At 42.3% G+C, this 23559-nt stretch overlaps 1 long non-coding RNA gene across 1 annotated transcript; it reads left to right on the forward strand.

The window, feature by feature from the left end:
• The first annotated feature begins 200 nt into the window (after nt 1-200).
• On the forward strand, nt 201-21252 carry LOC110938554. The gene is made up of 3 exons (XR_002591479.2): nt 201-244; nt 19848-19913; nt 21094-21252. It is a non-coding gene; the product is annotated as an uncharacterized LOC110938554 (long non-coding RNA).
• The last annotated feature ends 2307 nt before the right edge of the window (nt 21253-23559 follow it).

A 23559-nucleotide genomic window follows, 5' to 3' on the forward strand; every position in this document is an offset into this window, starting at 1 on the left:
ATATAAACCAAATGATAGTTAAGGGACCTAAGTTGTTGAAATGGAAACTTGAATGATTAAAACAAAATTAATCACACCAAACACACACTTAGGTGTGTGTCTGGTCGATCTCAACAACAGGGCGACACAAGGGTTCCCTCACAAACCCTAGTTCATGCTAAATCTCACAAATTGAAGGTCAAGATCAATTCCAAATCAAAATCCTAGCATGAAATAGTGATCTCCATTGAAAAGGAGTCATAAGGTATGTGAATTTTATGGGAAATCTCTAGTTGAATTTCTGAATGAACTTAGAGAATTCGAAAATTGTTGATGCCTGTATGAGATATTGATGAAATAGGAATAATATAGTGTCTAGGAGTAAACCCTAGACAAGTAAATGTTGAAATCATGCTTAATTCTAGTAAATTCCATGAACACCAATGAAGGTGATTAGTGGGTTTTGTGAAACTTGATAAACACTAGGATTTTGATTGTTGTTCTAGTGTAATCTGATATTTATGAAGTGATTTCAGATTTATTGAGGTTAACATTTATATAAAATAGTTCGATTGATGTTAATTTTGGCTATATAACAAGTTATGAACTTGATAATGAACCATGTAAAATAATGCCCTTTAGGTGTTTGTTGATATGCCTAAAAGAAGGCTAAATATAGAAAATTATGAATAAAAACGCATATTAGAATGATGATATGAATTATGCGTGATATGTTGTGAAAGGAGTTCTAAACTGTGACAACTCGTATTTCTGAACCTATCTTTGTACTTTGATGTAACGTTTAAACATGATACGACTTTATGAACTTGAGTGATTAATTGAATGTTATGATTATATGTTATGTATATTGAATGTTTGTATTAAACGAGCCCAAACCGCACAACACTCACCCGATCGCACAAGTCATTTGGGCTACACTCTTGTACTCGGATCTATAGGGCAGCCCAAGTTTGGGTTCGGCCCATTCTCATTAGCTCGATTAACACTTAGGGTGTTAGTAACCATCTCACACTTTACCAAAACACAACACACACACACACACAAACCCTACGCTATCTCTTTCTCTCCTCTCAAACTTGACGGCAACACATCTCCCCTATCGAAGATCTTTTCTTGTTTGGATCAATCCTTATTCATTCTCTAATCGGTTAGTATGTTAACTACTTGCTTCCATGATTTTTATGATTGATGATGTATTGTTATGATTGGTTTGAATAATATGTGATTAAGCATGAATGAATGTAATCGGCCATATATGTATTTTATTCGAATCCGAATGGTTTGATTTAGTGTTCATGAAATCGGCTTGCTTATGTGTATTAGAAATTGTTCATGTTAATCGGATTTCACACTATAGAACTAGATTCGAATGCTTGAATTAATCGGCTGTGATGTGGTTGAACTCAGATGATATGTATAAATTATAGGGTTTAATCCGTTTGAATATTGATGGGTAAATTATTGTTCATACTTTGTTCGATTAGGGTATGAGAAATTGTATGGAAAATGCTTGTTTTGATCGATTATGGATCATGTTAGAAACTACAATTGTGTTGACTGATAAATCTCAGTTATGGAAACTATTGTAATTGGTCAAAACGAATTGATTAAAATTGTAACTGATATGCATGATTATTGGAATGATTTTTGGAATGTTTAAACTAATCGCACAAGGCTCCTGGTCGCAAAAGATCAGATTGTACACGATCTGATCTGATCGCACAAGGAGTCCAGTCGCACAAGATGATCCAATCGCACAAGGTGTCCCCAGTCGCACAAGGCTTATTGGATCGCACAACTTGTAATATTTGTTTAACTGTTGGGCCGGGTATACATGTTGGGTTGGGCTAGTTCCGATCACACAACCCAATCGGATCGCACAAGTCGACCGGATCGTACAAGCTATCCGGATCGCACAAGACCAATGTTTATTTGTTTGGGCCGTTGCATGTTGGACTGTTTATGCTTATTGTGGGCCGGGTACTATTGGGCTTCTAAGGGTGAATCGCACAAGGAAGTTGGACTTGTGCGAGCCCAATCCCTTGAATCGTACAAGAGTGAATATGTTATGTAATTATCTGATAAAGTGTTGCCATGATCTATACGTGCTCGTAACATGTTAACTTGTGTGAAACTTATGTACACTACTCGAAACCAAAACCTAACTTGTATGGTAACCATGTTAGGACGTGGTTAACCACTAGCAGCTAGACTTGATCTTTCTGTGTATCTGCCGAGCAAACCAAGGTGAGTTCACACTCTTACCAAGGCATGGGATTCCCAGGGTCGGGAATGGGTTTGAAAGATTTCTTATACTTAAGTTAATATCGGGATTATGTACTTTGGGCCTCGGGAGAGGAAGGTTATTGATAGATACTGCTAGACTAGTGATACAAATACTTCTCTTTGCACACACGCCGGGAATGGCTACGATAATAGAACCGATCTTCGCACACATGCCTAGAATGGTTGCGAACCATACACTAAACTTCGCACACATGCCGGGTGGGCTGCGATACAAATATACCTAGTCTAGAATACTTGGGAAACCCCCACTAATCTTCGCATACATGTCTAGAGGGCTGCGATACAAATGCATACAATACATGGTTTACTAAACGAACATACGATTTACAATACGATTACCATAACTGAACAAACCACTGTGAACTCGCTCAACTAGTTGTTGACTCTCTGTTACATGCCTTGCAGGACCTTAGGTATACATGGAGCTTGCACGGGAGGCGCAGTCGTTGTGGACATGGATCGTGGATGTTTTGCTAAACACTTATGAAAGTTGAAAACTTAATATTTACGTTGGATTTTATACTATGCTTCCGCTACTTAAACTATGTTATTTGAAAACCTTTCATATTGTGGTTGATATACACTTACGTTTATTATTACTTATTATGTTCGATATGATTGGTGGCTTGATCCTGGTCATGTCACGCCTCCAAGCGGTGGTACTCCGCGTGTGGATCTTTGGGGTGTGACAGATTGGTATCAAAGCCATTGGTTATAGAGAACTTGGTTTTAATAAGGGAAGAACGTTTTTATTAAAACCAGTGCTCTCAACGATCCACAACGACGCTTCGCTCCACGTGCAAGACTCAACATTCTAGGTAATATGGGTTATGTTTATGTTGCCTACTTGCTAGATTACATAGAACTTTGCTCAGGGTATGCTTAGATACACACGACCACTATTGCCTGAGAACAATTGTGTGCTTACTCTCTTCTGTCATCGCACTTTTCGCGAACCTCTCTCACTTGTGTTACCTTTGCTATGAAGATCATGGATGGACGTATTAACATGACTCAAGCCCAGTTGACGGCTCTCATTAACGAACAAGTTACTGCGTCACTTGCAGCCGCACAGGCAGGAGGTATATCCTGCAGTCGTAACTCACACTAGGATCACTAGATCCTACACTCCTAAAACCAACTCTTGTTTTTAACCTTGTCCTATTCTTATGCACAATAGGTCAACACGCACAGCAACCTGTTTGCACTTTCAAGAACTTCATGGACTGTCGTCCAAGCACATTTAGTGGCACTGAAGGAGCAGTAGGACTCCTCCATTGGTTTGAGAAGCTCGAGTCAGTGTTTGAAATGTGTGAATGCCTGAGGCTCGCAGGGTGAAATACGCCACTGGTACTTTAGAAGGAATTGCGCTAACTTGGTGGAACGCGCAAGTTCAGATATTAGGGTTGGGAGCTGCTAACACCACCCCTTGGAACGATTTTAAGGAACTAATCAAGCGAGAATACTGCACACGTGATGACATCCACAAATTGGAGGTGGAGCTCTATCATCTGAAAATGACGGGGTCGGAAATTGAAGCTTATACGAAACGGTCAAACGAGCTGGCCATCTTGTGTCCAACCATGGTGGACCCTCCAATCAAGCGCATTGAGTTGTACCTCAAGGGTCTAGCATCAGAAATTCAGAGCCATGTGACATCGGCTAACCTCGACAACATCCAAGACATTCAGCGTCTTGCTCATCGCCTCACGGATCAGGCAGTGGAACAGAACAGGCTGCCAAAACGTATCAGCGCAACTACTACCGCTACCACTTCTACTACTCCCGCTACTCCCAATGACAACAAGCGGAAATGGGATGGGGATTCCAGCAAGGGTTCCGCTACCGTTCAGTCTCAAGTACAGCAGCAATGCAAGAATAATGATTACCAGAGCCCGGGTCAGCAAACTTCTGGTGGTCAGGGGCAGGGTGGATATCGGGGAATTCACCCACTGTGTAACAGGTGCACCAGACACCACAGTGGTCAGTGCCGCAAGGGCCGCTGTCAGAGATGTCTCAAGATAGGGCACGAAGCTAATGATTGCAGGAGCTCACGACCTGCGAATCAGAACCAACAACAACCACCAGCTCCTCAAAACCAGCAGCAGCAGCAACAGCGAGGCAACAGGGGATGCTTTCAGTGTGGTGCTGAAGGCCACTTCAAGCGGGATTGCCCCCAATTGAACCAGAATCGCAACAACAATAACAATCAGGGCAATGGGAATAACAACGGTGGGAACAACAATGGCAATGAAGCTAGGGGACGTGCATTTGTGCTGGGGTAGGGAGAAGCAAGGAATGATCCCAACGTAGTTATGGGTAAGTTTGTTCTCGACGACTTTTATGTTACTGTATTGTTTGATTCGGGTGCGGATACAAGTTATATGTCTTTGAAAGTTAGTCAGATGCTAAAACGTGCACCAACTCCCTTAAACACCAAACATGTCGTAGAGTTAGCTAACGGTAAAACTCTAGAGGCCACACACATAGTCCAGGGTTGTAATCTTATCCTCGCTGGTCAGACTTTCTCTATTGATCTCAGTCCCATAGCTCTGGGTAGTTTCGACATTGTCATTGGGATGGATTGGTTAACCCAACAGCAAGCAGAGATCTTATGCAAGGAGAAGATAGTTCGTATTCCTCGTTCTGGTCAAGAACCTCTCGTAATTCAAGGCGACAAGAGTGGTGCAGTGGTTGGCATCATCTCCTTCCTGAAGGCCTAGAAATGTTTGCGTAAGGGCCACACTGCCATCTTGGCACTTGTTACTGACGCATCAATGAAAGAGAAGAGATTAGAGGATATTCCAGTTGTACGCGACTTTCCTCAGGTGTTCCCTGAAGATTTACCTGGTCTACCACCTCATCGCCAGGTCGAGTTTCAAATCGAGCTAGCTCCAGGAGCAGCACCGATAGCACGTGCACCGTATCGCTTAGCTCCATCAGAATTGGAAGAACTCTCGACACAGATACAAGAACTCTTGGATAAGGGATTTATCCGACCTAGCTCTTCGCCTTGGGGAGCTCCAGTATTATTTGTGAAAAAGAAGGACGGTACCTTCAGGATGTGCATTGATTACCGTGAACTGAAAATGGTGACAGTGAAGAACCGCTACCCTCTTCCACGTATCGATGACTTATTCGACCAGTTGCAAGGGTCGAGCTACTACTCCAAGATAGACTTGAGGTCAGGTTACCATTAGCTGAGAGTCCGGGATGAGGACGTCTCCAAAACTGCATTTAGAACTCGCTATGGCCACTACAAGTTTCTTGTTATGCCATTCGGGTTGACAAACGCACCGGCAGTCTTCATGGATCTTATGAACAGGGTGTGCAAACCCTACCTAGATAAGTTTGTGATTGTCTTCATCGACGATATCCTGATCTATTCCAAGAGTCGGGAGGAACACGAGCAGCACCTACGACTTATTTTGAAGCTCCTACGAACAGAACAGTTATATGCCAAGTTTTCGAAATGCGACTTCTGGCTTCGTGAAGTCCACTTTCTAGGCCATGTGGTAAACAAGGATGGGATCCATGTTGATCCATCCAAGGTAGATTCGATCAGGAACTGGCCTGCACCACGTACGCCAACGGAAATACGCCAATTCTTGGGTTTGGCGGGTTATTACAGACGGTTCATAAAAGATTTCTCAAAGATTGCACAACCGCTTATGCTACTGACACACAAGGGTGTCACCTACCGTTGGGGCAATACTCAGGAAACAGCTTTTCAGCACCTAAAGGATAGGCTCTGCAGCGCACCTATTCTTTCATTGCCAGAGGGCACGGACGATTTCGTGGTTTATTGTGATGCATCCATTCAGGGTCTTGGATGTGTGTTAATTCAGCGCGACAAAGTCATTGCCTACGCTTCGCGCGAACTCAAGGTTCACGAACGGAACTACACGACGCATGATTTAGAGCTGGGAGCTGTTGTTTTCACGCTCAAGATATGGCGACACTACCTGTACGGTACCAAGTGCACTATCTACACCGATCACTGGAGTCTCGAGCATATCTTCAAGCAGAAGGAATTGAACATGCGTCAACGTCGATGGGTTGAACTACTTAATGATTACGAATGTGCCATCAAGTACCATCCAGGCAAAGCCAACGTTGTGGCTGACACTCTCAGTCGAAAAGACACTCTACCTAGACGCGTGCGAGCACTACAGCTTACTATTCAGTCTAGTCTTTCTGCACAGATACGAGATGCTCAGGTAGAAGCACTGAAACCAGAAAACGTGAGGGCTGAAGCCTTACGTGGCTCAAGGCAACGATTAGAACAGAAGGAAGACGGCGCCTATTATGTAACGGGGCGTATTTGGGTCCCACTATATGGCAACTTACGAGAGCTTGTAATGGACGAAGCACATAAGTCTCGCTACTCGGTACATCCAGGTTCGGATAAAATGTACCACGATCTCAGAACTATGTACTGGTGGCCTAGCATGAAGGCCCACATTGCAACTTACGTTAGCAAGTGCTTGACTTGCGCGAGAGTCAAGTCAGAATACCAGAAACCATCAGGCCTACTTCAGCAACCCAAGATACCACAGTGGAAATGGGAGGAAATTTCCATGGATTTTGTTACTGGCCTACCTAGATCCCAGCGTGGGAATGATACAATTTGGGTGATCGTGGATCGACTCACAAAGTCTGCACATTTCCTAGCTATTAAGGAAACGGACAAGTTCTCCACTCTAGCAGACGTATATCTCAAGGAAGTTGTCTCAAGGCACGTGGTGCCAACCTCTATTATTTCGGATCGTGATGCACGATTTACTTCAGAACTGTGGCAAGTAATGCATAAATCTTTTGGCTCTCGATTAGACATGAGCACAGCTTATCACCCTCAGACGGATAGGCAGTCTGAGCGCACTATCCAGACTCTAGAAGACATGCTTCGGGCATGTGTTATCGATTTCGGCAGTAGCTGGGAAAAGCATCTCCCTTTGGTGGAGTTTTCATACAATAACAGTTACCATACCAGCATCCAAGCCGCTCCATTCGAGGCATTGTACGGACGTAAATGCCGGTCACCTCTTTGTTGGGCAGAGGTGGGGGATAGTCAAATCACAGGACCAGAGATGGTAGTTGATGCTACTGAACGGATTGCACAGATACGGCAACGCATGGTGGCGGCTCGCGACCGTCAGAAAAGTTATGCTGATAAGCGAAGGAAACCACTCGAGTTCCAAGTTGGGGGATCGAGTGCTACTTAAAGTCTCACCCAGGAAAGGGGTAGTTCATTTTGGCAAACGAGGCAAACTTAATCCACGGTATGTCGGACCATTCGAAATCATAGAAAGAATAGGCAAAGTGGCCTACAAACTGAACCTACCAGCAGAACTCGGTGCAGTTCACAACGTCTTCCACGTGTCAAATCTGTGACAACTCGAGTTTCTGACTTTCACTTTCGCATTAAATGCGCGTTGACTTTGACTGTTTAGTTGTCTGGATTGTGGACTTGAAATTGTACGCGTTGTATTTTAATGAAACGTATTGTCGTGTTGCATATATGTGATTACTTGCTATGGTAGAATATAATATTAGAAATATTACTAAAACACTTAGTCTAGATCGAAACATGATATGCAGATCGAAGGATCTCGAAACATATCCTTCGATTCGAAGGATCAACTTTCGGTTCGAAGGATCTCGAAACATATCCTTCGACCAAGGACTTTATCCTTCGACATCCTTCGGCCACGAAGCATATCCTTCGACTGGAATTCAGATCCTTCGGCCCAGTCTTTCAGATGGGCTTGGCCCATTTCTGTAATACGTATTTATACGTGAATGCACGTAGCCGACTGTCATTTTTCTCAACCCTAGAACTATTTCACTGTGACGGCAAACCAGAAACCACCGGAAACCTTTGCGTGACCAAACCCTCATCTCGGTTAGTAAATCTATTTGATTTGATCGTTCGTTCCTCTGCGTATGTGCTCACGTGTCGTGTGTTTTGATTGTTGATGTAATCTGAAATTTATGTTAAATATTAGGGTTCTTGTTACGATATTGAGGATATAGATTTCCCATAGGATTGTTGTTGTCGGATATATATATATATATATATGATTCTATGTGAAACTCGTTACGGTTGAATACTGATTTATGAGTGCCGTTAATCTGGAATTGGCCATTATTTTGTTAGTGTCGATATTGTGTGTTAGTCGGTTTTGGGATACGTTTAAACTAGGGTTCATGCTAGACAATGATTTCAGGATGATTGCGTTGTGATGAGATATGCTAAATGAATTCTGATGATTGTTAATGATGATGACGGCTGCAGACGATTAGGGTTTCTGTTTCTGTTTCTGTGAAAACGTAACTGATTGTGAAAACGTAACTGATTGTGTCGAAAGATACTTGTCTACTCGAAACATAGTTATTGTCGAAAGATACTTATTGTCGAAACATAGATGTGACCGAAAGATGCTTGACCTTCGAACCATAGTAGTGTTGACCGAAGGATAACTTTGACCGAAAGATAACTTTGACCGAAAGATAACTGTTTGACCGAAAGATGACACATGAACCGAAAGGTGGATGTGCGTCGAAAGATAGGGCTGAATTCGAAAGATATTGTAGGATTATAGACATCCTTCGAAAGATAATGGGTTATAACATATTTCGAAGGATGGAAGGTATACTTGAACTATTTGACATGCCATGCTAGATGATGAATGTTTACATTTGTATTTGTGTGACACTTGACTTGCATGCGTATCATTTCGAACATGAACTGATTTGTTATACGTGCATACAATAGGACTTGATTAATTACTTGTGAGTACATAACCTAGCATACCGAGCAAACCAAGGTGAGTTCACACTCTTACCAAGGCATGGGATTCCCGGGGTGTTGGGAATGGGATTGAAAGGATAAGGTTGAATAGATACACTACTGACACTTTGACTAGATTACTATATTACTATCCTCGGATGTGAAGGATACCTATACTGATCACTATCCTCGGATGTGAAGGATACCTATACTGATCACTATCCTCGGATGTGAAGGATACCTAATCTGATCACTATCCTCGGTTGTGAAGGATACTTATACTGATCACTATCCTCGGTTGTGAAGGATACTTATACTGATCACTATCCTCGGATGTGCAGGATACCTATACTGATCACTATTACGGCCCAGTAGAGCCATCTGTTACAAACGAACTTACTATTACGCATTTACTTTCTGTGAACTCGCTCAACTAGTTTGTTGATCATTCTGTTACATGCCTTGCAGATCGTTAGGTACTTGGAGCTTGCACACGGAGAAGCTGGTCGTTGTGGGGGCTTGGATTGTGATCACCTTGTTAAACACTTTTGATGTTTGATACTTATTTGCTATGGGTTTTACAATAATACGCTTCCGCTAAACAATGTTAACTTACTTATGTTTTGGAAACACCTTTCATATGGAAATGGTTTGGATTATAATGTGTTCACTTTTACTTTATACAATGTTCTGTATGATTGGTGGCTTGATCCTGGTCAGTCACGCTCCCAAGCGGTGATACTCCGCAGGTGGATTTTGGGGGTGTGACAGATTGGTATCAGAGCCATTGGTTATAGAGAACTTGGTTTTAATATGGAAAAACGTTTTTATTAAAACCAGACTATAACCAGAACAGTGCTCTCAACGATCCACAACGACGCTTCGCTCCACGTGCAAGACTCAACTTCCTAGGTAATAAGGTTTATGTTTATTGCCTACATGCTAGAATTTGCATAGAACTTTGCTCGTAGTATGCTTACATTACTTTGCTCACAACTTGTTATTGCATGAGAATACTTATGTGCTTACACTCTTCTGTCATCGCACTATTCGCGAACCTTTCTCACTTATGTTGCCTTTGATGTGAAGATCAATGGCCGCACGAATTACCATGACTCAAGCCCAGCTAGAGGCTCTCGTTGCTGCGGCAGTTGCAGCCGCCCAAGCAGGTAGTATACCCTGCAGTATAGACACTAGGATCTTTAGATCCTACATTAATTCTCGTACTTAACTTTGCCCTATTCGTACACAATAGGTCAACCCGCTCAGCAACAGCCTGGGTGCACCTTCAAGAATTTCATGGAATGTCGTCCTAGTTCGTTCAGTGGCACGGAGGGAGCAGTTGGACTCCTCCACTGGTTTGAAAAGCTCGAGTCGGTTTTCGAAATGTGTGAATGCCCTGAGGCTCGCAGGGTGAAGTTCGCCACTGGCACACTTGAAGGGATTGCGCTCACTTGGTGGAACGCACAAGTGCAGATCTTAGGGTTGGCAGCTGCTAACGCCACACCCTGGAATGATTTCAAAGAATTGATCAAGAGGGAATACTGCACTAGAGAAGACATTCACAAGTTGGAGGATGAGTTGTATAACTTGAAAATGGTTGGTTCGGAAATCGAAGCTTACACCAAGAGGTCGAATGAGTTGGCTGTGTTATGTCCAACTATGGTGGACCCTCCATACAAGCGTATTGAGTTGTATCTCAAAGGGTTGGCACCAGAAATACAGAGCCACGTTACCTCGGCTAATCTCAACAACATCCAGGAAATCCAGCGTCTCGCTCACCGCATCACCGATCAGGCAGTGGATCAGAATAAACTGCCTAAGCGTATCAGTGCTACTGCTACCGCTACTGCTTCTACTACACTTGCTACTCCCAGTGAAAGTAAGAGAAAATGGGATGGGGATTCTAGCAAGGGATCAGCTTCAGTGCAGTCACAAGCTCAACAGCGAAAGACAGACAGTTACCAGAGTCCAAGTCAGCACTCCTCAGGCAGCCACAGACAGGGAAGGTATCGAGGAAATCTTCCAAAGTGTAACACCTGCAACAAGCATCATCGTGGCCAGTGTAACCAGGTTCGTTGTCAAAGATGCCTCAAGGCGGGTCATGAGGCCAAAGATTGTAGAAGCCCTCAACCTGCAAACCAGAATCAGCAGCAACACCAGGCACAGCAGAATCAGCAGCAGGGTAACAAGGGGTGCTATAATTGTGGTGCAGAGGGTCACTTCAAAAGGCATTGCCCTCAGTTGAACAGAAACCAGAACAACAACAACCATAACAACAATCAGGGTAATGGTAACAACAACAACGGGGGAAACAACAACAACAACGGCAATGAAGCTCGTGGTCGTGCTTTTGTGTTGGGTCGAGGAGATGCAGTGAATGATCCCAATGTGGTTATGGGTAAGTTTCTTCTCGACGATATTTATGTTACTGTCTTGTTTGATTCGGGTGCTGATACAAGTTATATGTCCTTGAAAATGAGTAAATTATTAAAACGTACACCAACACCTCTAGACACCAAACACGTCGTAGAACTAGCCAATGGTAAAAGTGTAGAAGCCACACAAGTAGTCAAGGGTTGTAGTATTGTTCTAGCGGGTCAGACTTTCTCGATTGATCTCATACCTATAGTTTTGGGTAGTTTCGACGTCGTCATCGGTATGGATTGGTTATCCCAACATCATGCGGAGATCTTATGCAAAGAAAAAGTTATTCGTATTCCTCGCTCCAGTCAAGAACCTCTCGAAGTACAAGGTGACAAGAGTGGTGCTGTGGTTGGCATCATCTCTTACTTAAAGGCGCAGAAATGTTTACGAAAGGGACATACTGCCATTCTGGCACTTGTCACTGACGCATCAACAAAGGAAAAGAAGCTGGAGGATATACCAGTTGTGCGTGATTTTCCTCAAGTGTTTCCTGAAGATTTACCTGGTTTACCTCCTCATCGTCAAGTTGAGTTTCAGATTGAGTTAGCTCCTGGAGCAGCACCAATAGCCCGCGCACCGTATCGTTTAGCTCCAACCGAACTGGAAGAACTGTCGAAGCAGCTACAAGAGCTCTTGGAAAAGGGCTTTATTCGTCCAAGCTCTTCGCCTTGGGGAGCTCCAGTGTTATTTGTAAAGAAGAAAGACGGTACGTTCAGGATGTGCATCGACTACCGCGAACTCAATAAGGTGACGGTGAAGAACCGTTATCCTCTTCCGCGCATAGATGACCTATTCGACCAGTTGCAAGGGTCGTGTTACTATTCCAAGATTGATTTAAGATCAGGGTATCATCAGCTGAGAGTCCGGGATGAGGACGTCTCCAAAACCGCTTTCAGAACTCGCTACGGTCATTACGAGTTTCTTGTCATGCCATTCGGGCTTACGAACGCGCCTGCAGTCTTCATGGATCTCATGAACAGGGTGTGCAAACCGTATCTTGATAAGTTTGTTATCGTCTTCATCGACGACATCCTGATTTACTCCAAGAGTCAGGAGGAGCACGAGCAGCACTTACGTCTTATCCTGGAACTTCTTCGAAAGGAGCAACTGTACGCAAAGTTTTCAAAATGCGACTTCTGGCTTCGTGAAGTCCACTTCTTAGGCCATGTGGTGAACAAGGATGGGATTCATGTTGATCCATCCAAGGTTGATTCGATCAGAAACTGGCCAGCACCACGTACACCGACAGAAATACGCCAATTCTTGGGTTTGGCGGGTTACTACAGGCGATTTATTAAAGACTTCTCCAAGATCGCGCAACCACTTACTATGCTAACACAGAAAGGTGTCGTTTACAGATGGGGTAATACGCAAGAGACCGCTTTTCAGTACTTAAAGGATAGGCTTTGCAGCGCACCTATTCTTTCATTGCCAGAGGGCACAGATGACTTCGTGGTATACTGTGATGCATCCATCCAGGGTCTTGGATGTGTGTTGATGCAACGTGATAAAGTGATAGCCTACGCTTCGCGGCAACTCAAGGTTCATGAACGGAACTACACGACGCACGAGTTAGAGCTGGGAGCTGTTGTTTTCGCGCTTAAGATATGGCGACACTACCTGTACGGTACCAGGTGCACGATTTACACCGATCACAGGAGTCTCGAGCATATTCTTAAGCAAAAGGATTTGAATATGCGTCAACGGAGATGGGTTGAACTTCTAAACGACTACGAATGCGCCATCAAGTATCATCCAGGCAAGGCCAATGTTGTGGCTGATGCCCTCAGTCGGAAAGACACTCTACCTAAGCGCGTGCGAGCGCTACAGCTTACTATTCAGTCCAGTCTTCCTGCACAGATACGAACTGCTCAGTTAGAAGCACTGAAACCCGAAAACGTCAAAGCTGAAGCCTTACGCGGTTCAAGGCAACGCATGGAACAAAGGGAAGACGGCGCCTACTACGTAACGGGGCGTATTTGGGTCCCACTTTATGGCGGTTTACGCGAACTTGTAATGGATGAAGCCCACAAGTCTCGCTATTCGGTACATCCAGGGTCGGATAAAATGTACCACGACATTAGCACTACTTATTGGTGGCCTAGTATGAAGGCTCACATCGCTACATACGTTGGAAAATGCTTAACCTGTGCGAGAGTCAAGGTTGAGTATCAGAAACCAGCTGGTCTACTTCAGCAGCCTAAGATACCACAATGGAAATGGGAAGAAATTTCCATGGATTTTGTTACCGGTCTGCCTAGATCTCAGCGTGGGAACGATACAATATGGGTCGTAGTTGATCGACTCACCAAGTCTGCACACTTCCTACCGATCAAAGAAACGGATAAGTTTTCTACCCTAGCAGACATCTACTTGAAAGAAGTTGTTTCAAGGCACGGAGTGCCCACTTCTATTATTTCGGATCGCGATGCACGATTCACGTCAGAGCTTTGGCAAGCGATGCACAAATCCTTCGGCTCACGATTAGACATGAGCACAGCATATCATCCTCAGACGGATGGGCAGTCTGAGCGAACTATTCAAACTCTAGAAGACATGCTTCGAGCGTGTGTTATCGATTTCGGCAACGGTTGGGAAAAGCACCTCCCTTTGGTGGAGTTCTCGTACAATAACAGTTACCATACCAGCATTCAAGCCGCTCCATTCGAGGCATTGTACGGACGTAAATGCCGGTCACCTCTCTGTTGGGCAGAGGTGGGGGATAGTCAGATTACGGGTCCAGATATTGTAGTGGACGCCACAGAAAAGATTGCACAGATACGACAACGCATGGCGGCAGCACGCGACCGTCAGAAAGCCTACGCGGACAAGCGTAGAAAGCCATTGGAATTTGAGGTCGGGGACCGGGTTTTATTGAAAGTTTCACCCTGGAAGGGTGTGGTTCGATTTGGTAAACGAGGCAAACTGAATCCGCGGTACGTCGGACCATTCGAAATCTTAGAAAAGATTGGCAAAGTAGCCTACAGATTAAACCTACCAGCTGAACTTGGTGCAGTTCACAATGTATTTCACGTGTCGAATCTGAAGAAATGCCTATCAGATGAGACCCTTATAGTTCCTTTTAAGGAACTCACTATCGATGAGCGGTTGCAGTTCGTCGAGGAACCAGTTGAAATCACGGACCGGGATGTTAAGGTCCTCAAACACAAGAGAATCCCTCTTGTTCGAGTTCGTTGGAACTCCCAGCGTGGTCCAGAGTATACCTGGGAACGCGAAGACCAGATGAAAGAAAAGTACCCCCAGCTATTCGAAACCAATGCAACCACTTCTGAGGCTGAAGCTACTACTACTGAATTTCGGGACGAAATTCCAAACCAACGGGGGGATGATGTGACACCCCAGGAAAACCAGTGAACAATGTAACTTACCTAGCTTCCTCAGTGAGTGCGTACCAAATTTCGGGACGAAATTTCTTTTAAGTTGGGGATAATGTGACAACTCGAGTTTCTGACTTTCACTTTCGCATTAAATGCGCGTTGACTTTGACTGTTTAGTTGTCTGGATTGTGGACTTGAAATTGTACGCGTTGTATTTTAATGAAACGTATTGTCGTGTTGCATATATGTGATTACTTGCTATGGTAGAATATAATATTAGAAATATTACTAAAACACTTAGTCTAGATCGAAACATGATATGCAGATCGAAGGATCTCGAAACATATCCTTCGATTCGAAGGATCAACTTTCGGTTCGAAGGATCTCGAAACATATCCTTCGACCAAGGACTTTATCCTTCGACATCCTTCGGCCACGAAGCATATCCTTCGACTGGAATTCAGATCCTTCGGCCCAGTCTTTCAGATGGGCTTGGCCCATTTCTGTAATACGTATTTATACGTGAATGCACGTAGTCGACTGTCATTTTTCTCAACCCTAGAACTATTTCACTGTGACGGCAAACCAGAAACCACCGGAAACCTTTGCGTGACCAAACCCTCATCTCGGTTAGTAAATCTATTTGATTTGATCGTTCGTTCCTCTGCGTATGTGCTCACGTGTCGTGTGTTTTGATTGTTGATGTAATCTGAAATTTATGTTAAATATTAGGGTTCTTGTTACGATATTGAGGATATAGATTTCCCATAGGATTGTTGTTGTCGGATATATATATATATATATGATTCTATGTGAAACTCGTTACGGTTGAATACTGATTTATGAGTGCCGTTAATCTGGAATTGGCCATTATTTTGTTAGTGTCGATATTGTGTGTTAGTCGGTTTTGGGATACGTTTAAACTAGGGTTCATGCTAGACAATGATTTCAGGATGATTGCGTTGTGATGAGATATGCTAAATGAATTCTGATGATTGTTAATGATGATGACGGCTGCAGACGATTAGGGTTTCTGTTTCTGTTTCTGTGAAAACGTAACTGATTGTGAAAACGTAACTGATTGTGTCGAAAGATACTTGTCTACTCGAAACATAGTTATTGTCGAAAGATACTTATTGTCGAAACATAGATGTGACCGAAAGATGCTTGACCTTCGAACCATAGTAGTGTTGACCGAAGGATAACTTTGACCGAAAGATAACTTTGACCGAAAGATAACTGTTTGACCGAAAGATGACACATGAACCGAAAGGTGGATGTGCGTCGAAAGATAGGGCTGAATTCGAAAGATATTGTAGGATTATAGATATCCTTCGAAAGATAATGGGTTATAACATATTTCGAAGGATGGAAGGTATACTTGAACTATTTGACATGCCATGCTAGATGATGAATGTTTACATTTGTATTTGTGTGACACTTGACTTGCATGCGTATCATTTCGAACATGAACTGATTTGTTATACGTGCATACAATAGGACTTGATTAATTACTTGTGAGTACATAACCTAGCATACCGAGCAAACCAAGGTGAGTTCACACTCTTACCAAGGCATGGGATTCCCGGGGTGTTGGGAATGGGATTGAAAGGATAAGGTTGAATAGATACACTACTGACACTTTGACTAGATTACTATATTACTATCCTCGGATGTGAAGGATACCTATACTGATCACTATCCTCGGATGTGAAGGATACCTATACTGATCACTATCCTCGGATGTGAAGGATACCTAATCTGATCACTATCCTCGGTTGTGAAGGATACTTATACTGATCACTATCCTCGGTTGTGAAGGATACTTATACTGATCACTATCCTCGGATGTGCAGGATACCTATACTGATCACTATTACGGCCCAGTAGAGCCATCTGTTACAAACGAACTTACTATTACGCATTTACTTTCTGTGAACTCGCTCAACTAGTTTGTTGATCATTCTGTTACATGCCTTGCAGATCGTTAGGTACTTGGAGCTTGCACACGGAGAAGCTGGTCGTTGTGGGGGCTTGGATTGTGATCACCTTGTTAAACATTTTTGATGTTTGATACTTATTTGCTATGGGTTTTACAATAATACGCTTCCGCTAAACAATGTTAACTTACTTATGTTTTGGAAACACCTTTCATATGGAAATGGTTTGGATTATAATGTGTTCACTTTTACTTTATACAATGTTCTGTATGATTGGTGGCTTGATCCTGGTCAGTCACGCTCCCAAGCGGTGATACTCCGCAGGTGGATTTTGGGGGTGTGACAAAATCTGAAGAAGTGTCTGTCAGATGAGACCCTCATAGTTCCTTTGAAGGAGCTCACTATCGACGAACAGTTGCGATTCGTCGAGGAACCTGTTGAAATCACGGACCGGGATGTTAAGGTCCTCAAGCACACCAGAATACCTCTTGTTCGAGTTCGTTGGAACTCCCGTCGTGGCCCAGAGTTCACCTGGGAACGAGAAGATCAAATGAAAGAAAAGTATCCCCAATTGTTCGCGAACAGTACAACCACTACTGAGGCCGAAGCTACCACGGGATTTCGGGACGAAATTCCAGATCAACGGGGGGAGGATGTGACACCCCAGGAAAACCATGCAACTTAACTAGCTTCCTCAGTGAGTACGTACCAAATTTCGGGACGAAATTTCTTTTAAGTTGGGGATAATGTGACAACTCGTATTTCTGAACCTATCTTTGTACTTTGATGTAACGTTTGTGAACATGATACGACTTTATGAACTTGAGTGATTAATTGAATGTTATGATTATATGTTATGTGTATTGAATGTTTGTATTAAACGAGCCCAAACCGCACAACACTCACCCGATCGCACAAGTCATTTGGGCTACACTCTTGTACTCGGATCTATAGGGCAGCCCAAGTTTGGGTTCGGCCCATTCTCATTAGCTCGATTAACACTTAGGGTGTTAGTAACCATCTCACACTTTACCAAAACATAACACACACACACACAAACCCTACGATATCTCTTTCTCTCCTCTCAAACTCGACGGCAACACATCTCCCCTATCGAAGATCTTTTCTTGTTTGGATCAATCCTTATTCATTCTCTAATCGGTTAGTATGTTAACTACTTGCTTCCATGATTTTTATGATTGATGATGTATTGTTATGATTGGTTTGAATAATATGTGATTAAGCATGAATGAATGTAATCGGCCATATATGTATTTTATTCGAATCCGAATGGTTTGATTTTAGTGTTCATGAAATCGGCTTGCTTATGTGTATTAGAAATTGTTCATGTTAATCGGATTTCACACTATAGAACTAGATTCGAATGCTTGAATTAATCGGCTGTGATGTGGTTGAACTCGGATGATATGTATAAATTATAGGGTTTAATCCATTTGAATGTTGATGGGTAAATTATTGTTCATACTTTGTTCGATTAGGGTATGAGAAATTGTATGGAAAATGTTTGTTTTGATCGATTATGGATCATGTTAGAAACTACAATTGTGTTGATTGATAAATCTCAGTTATGGAAACTATTGTAATTGGTCAAAACGAATTGATTAAAATTGTAACTGATGTGCATGATTATTGGAATGATTTTTGGAATGTTTAAAACTAATCGCACAAGGCTCCTGGTCGCACAAGATCAGATTGTACACGATCTGATCTGATCGCACAAGGAGTCTAGTCGCACAAGATGATCCAATCGCACAAGGTGTCCCCAGTCGCACAAGACTTATTGGATCGCACAACTTGTAATATTTGTTTAACTGTTAGGCCGGGTATACATGTTGGGTTGGGCTAGTTCCGATCGCACAACCCAATCGGATCGCACAAGTCGACCGGATCGTACAAGCTATCCGGATCACACAAGACCAATATTTATTTGTTTGGGCCGTTTCATGTTGGACTGTTTATGCTTATTGTGGGCCGGGTACTATTGGGCTTCTAAGGGTGAATCGCACAAGGCAGTTGGACTTGTGCGAGCCCAATCCCTTGAATCGTACAAGAGTGAATATGTTATGTAATTATCTGATAAAGTGTTGCCATGATCTATACGTGCTCGTAACATGTTAACTTGTGTGAAACTTATGTACACTACTCGAAACCAAAACCTGACTTGTATGGTAACCATGTTAGGACGTGGTTAACCACTAGCAGCTAGACTTGATCTTTCTGTGTATCTGCCGAGCAAACCAAGGTGAGTTCACACTCTTACCAAGGCATGGGATTCCCAGTGTCGGGAATGGGTTTGGAAGATTTCTTATACTTAAGATAATATCGGGATTATGTACTTTGGGCCTCGGGAGAGGAAGGTTATTGATAGATACTGCTAGACTAGTGATACAAATACTTCTCTTCGCACACATGCCGGGAATGGCTGCGATAATAGAACCGATTTTCGCACACATGCCTGGAATGACTGCGAACCATACACTAAACTTCGCACACATGCCGGATGGGCTGCGATACAAATATACCTAGTCTAGAATACTTGGGAAACCCCCACTAATCTTCACACACATGCCTAGAGGGCTGCGATACAAATGCATACAATACATGGTTTACTAAACGAACATACGATTTACAATACGATTACTATAACTGAACAAACCACTGTGAACTCGCTCAACTAGTTGTTGACTCTCTGTTACACGCCTTGCAGGACCTTAGGTATACATGGAGCTTGCACGGGAGGCGCAGTCGTTGTGGACATGGATCGTGGATGTTTTGCTAAACACTTATGACAGTTGAAAACTTAATATTTACATTCGATTTTATACTATGCTTCCGCTACTTAAACTATGTTATTTGAACACCTTTCATATTGTGGGTTGATATACACTTACGTTTATTATTACTTATTATGTTCGATATGATTGGTGGCTTGATCCTGGTCATGTCACGCCTCCAAGCGGTGGTACTCCGCGTGTGGATTTTGGGGGTGTGACAAAAACAATATATGGTTGAACTCTATAGGCAAGGAATCCGGATCCTCAAGCGGACAAGCCGGTGGAGACACGCGTTGAAAGGAGCGCTCTAAAGGTACGTAACTACGGTTTCGTTACGTTATGCTCAATTATGTATTTTCGTTAGTAGACTTTAAAATTAGTATAATATATGAAGTTGGTATTTAGTTGAAGTGACGAAGATCCCTAGATAAATAAACGGGTCAAATATTGGTTAGAGTAAGTTTGGTGTTTGTCAAATGGTGGTTTCCATTAAACAACCAAACGGGTCGAACAGTGGTCGAATTTGTAGTGTTGAAGTGACTAAAAGGTCACTCATTAAAAATTGAGTTATAAAAGCGTAAGCCATGGAACGGACGAGATACGCTAAGGTTGACAAGCCCGGGAATGGGTAATTATGGTAAGAAACTGATGTTGATGAATTATGCAAGTATGTAACTTGTTTCGTTACATTATGCAAATTAGATATTGTAATCGTTCAAAGTTGTGTTTTAGAATAAAGATTGGTATTAGTTGAAGTGACAATGTTCACTACTTGATTTAATGAGTTAAAATTAGATTAGAAAGTGTTTGGTAGTCATTAGAAATGGAGGATTCCATAAATTAGTCAAACGGGTCGAATAATTGTTTAGTAAGTAGTAAAAGTGTGTTTCGAATAGCATTTGGCAATGACGGACTACAAGAGCGTGAAACCATAGATTTGGTAATGAAACGCCGATGATCATAAGCCCCGGATGTTGGGTAAATACGTCTTGCAGACATAAAAAAATTTGTTAGTGGTTAAGTTAACGCAAAAGCTAAACGGGTCAAATAAATACATAAGGCATTTATAGACTTTCTGCCCGTACATCTATATTTTGATATAATAATCTTGATAGATGCATTGGTAATTTAATTACGGACGCGTAGGAAAAAGAATCGGCTAAAACGGATATGTAAATAAAAAGTTACGAGGAATTAAGCGAAAAAAATATATAAGAAGGCTGAGCTGGGCGAACCGTGGGTCACGGTCTTGAACCGTGACTCATAGTCTGGCAATTCTGTTTGGAGCTGGGCGAACCGTGGGTCACGGTCCTGAACCGTGACTCACAGTCTAGCAGTTCTGTTTTGAGCTGGGTGAACCGTAGGCCACGGTTCTGAACCGTGGCTCACAGTTTGGCAGTAATTTGTTTGTTTTTCATTATTTAAGCAATAGAACTCATTTTTACTTAATATTAAGATGTCAAAACTAACGATTAATGTGGTTTTGACCATAGGTGATGCTCGTTTGTTGTGGATGTTGATCAAGCAATGGAATCAAGAACCGAACACAAGTTTTGAATGCTTCCGCGCTAATCTAATCTAGTTTAAAACATATTGTGTTGTAAACACTTCTAAACGTTGAATATTTTAATCTACTTAGTTGACTATGTTTATATGCTATAATGAAGTACAACTTAGTTTATTAACTAAGTTTTTGTTAGCTATGTATTTCGTTTTAAAAAGCCCGCTATTTTATGATTATAAAATGAAACTATAAGATGAGTGTTACAAAAGATTTTGATGGTGAACAAGATATTGGTTTATATTACAAAGGTGGATTGGGTGATAAGACGGACATGTCACCAAAAGGTGAAACTTCATTCAATGCAAAGAGTTCATCGGGAGGTTCATCTAAAGGATCAAACAGCAAAACAAGTTTTTCATCATATCCATCATTTGATCCAAACTTATTAGCAACCAAGAATGGCAAGAAGTTACAATGCAACATTGTATTGAATCTTGAAAATGATCAGGATTACTCAGAAGAAGTTGCAAAAAGTCACATGTCTTTGTTAAGAACTGTGTTGGAGTCGTATGGGAGTTTAGTTGCAGGTCGGATCGGGAATCCAATGTTAACAAAAGAGGATTACGATCAGATTGGTGCTGAAGAAATGGAGTTAATGGATATAAAATGGTGTTTAGCGAGTGTGCTAAGAAGAGCTGAGAAATTCAAACAGATCACAGGAAGAGATGACTTCCGTGATGCAAATGTTTCTACTTTAGGTTTTGATAAAGCTAAAGTTACTTGTTTTCGTTGCAGGGAAAAAAGGACACTTTAAGAGAGAGTGCACGAACCGGGAAGCAAGTGGAGCTCAAAATCCATTCAACAACAATGACTACTATCGGAAAGCGATTTATCATCAAGTTGCTCAACAATCACATCAACCAGAATCACAAACTGCTCATGCTAAGAAAGCGATCGAGGAATCATCAAAGAGAGCTTGTATGGTGAATCAAGATGATAAGAAGTTAACAAAAGAATCCAGCTGGGATAAATATATTTCAGCTGACAGCAAAGCATTTCTGATAGATCAAGATGATGAAAAACTACCAGAAGGTTTTAGCTGGGATACTTATTGTCCAGATAAAGAGATTTTAAACGCCAAAGCTATTGTTGCTCGAGTTGCTGAAGATAGTAATAATGATGATGATTATTATGCAAGAAGAATGGAAGAGCACTTAAGAATGTTGGAAACTAAAAAACTAGTCAGCAGTGATGATGAAGAAGTTCCTGTGATAAGGAAAAAGATAAAAGATGTTCCAGCTTTCTCAATTGATGCAGAAGTTGATGCTCAAAAGATTCCTGTGATATGTGAAAACTGTGAAGCAGTGAAGAAGCAGAACAGTACCTTGATTCTTTTTTTTTGGGTAAATGGTTACCCCGGTGATTCTATTAAAAAACAACCGCAATTAAGTACAAGTAGTGAGGATGTGTTCCGCACTAATTCATATACAGGACATGCCCCGTATATGTAAACCAAACAAAAACAAAACCTCTAAGACAACCCATAACCTAGCCTACTTTACATCAAGAAACAAAGTAGACACGATCAAGACACACCAAAACCAGAAAACGACTCATCCTCCATCATCAAAGATGAAATTGCCACAAACCGGCAACCCCTTAAATCGAATCACATCATGTCTAACCATTGGAGCCCTTTGTGGAGGAGTTGCTTGCCCTTGCTCTAGAAGATAATGTGTACCCGAAGTCATAAATTCATTAGTTTCATTGTAGACTTCAACGACCTCCTCCTCATCTGAATCCTGCTTGTCATAAGTCTACATGGCCTTCTTCTCTAGACGACCCACAGTAATACCTCCCTAACCTCCATCATCGTCCTTAAGGATATCAAAGGGGGTTGACGTTGATACCTGATTGTTCATCGACTTCCTCAAGGACGATTTTGGCTTGGGGTTCACAACTGGTCTATACACTAACTTAGGCTTCTGATTTTTCATATGAAGACCTTGGTTATTAGCTTTCTTCTTCTTGGCACCCAGAACCTGAAATTCATCATTTTTCTTTCCAGAATCCCCACTCGAAGCAACTTGAGGGTTCTTTGGGCACGAACTATCTTCATGACCAAAAACGCAGCAAGAAGAGCACCTTAAAGGCTCCCAATCATATTCGATTTTTACCTCCACCTTAGAATGACCAGCACCATCTAAAGATGGGATTGCAACAGTTACCCTCTTCTTTAATTCAGCTCCCGCCTGCACTTCAATGAGAGCTCTAGCATAGCTGCTTCTTCCCCAAGACTCAGCACACATCGTGGCGTATACGAATCCAACATCTTTGGAACCCCTATCTTAGATGCGACCAAACTAAGACCATCCTCAGTAAATGCCGCTAACGGCACATCATGCATCTTGATCCAAACTGGAACAACTTTAATATCCTATTTTTCCATCTTGAT

This window comes from Helianthus annuus, chromosome 11 (assembly GCF_002127325.2).
Source record: "Helianthus annuus cultivar XRQ/B chromosome 11, HanXRQr2.0-SUNRISE, whole genome shotgun sequence".
Lineage (NCBI taxonomy): Eukaryota > Viridiplantae > Streptophyta > Magnoliopsida > Asterales > Asteraceae > Helianthus > Helianthus annuus.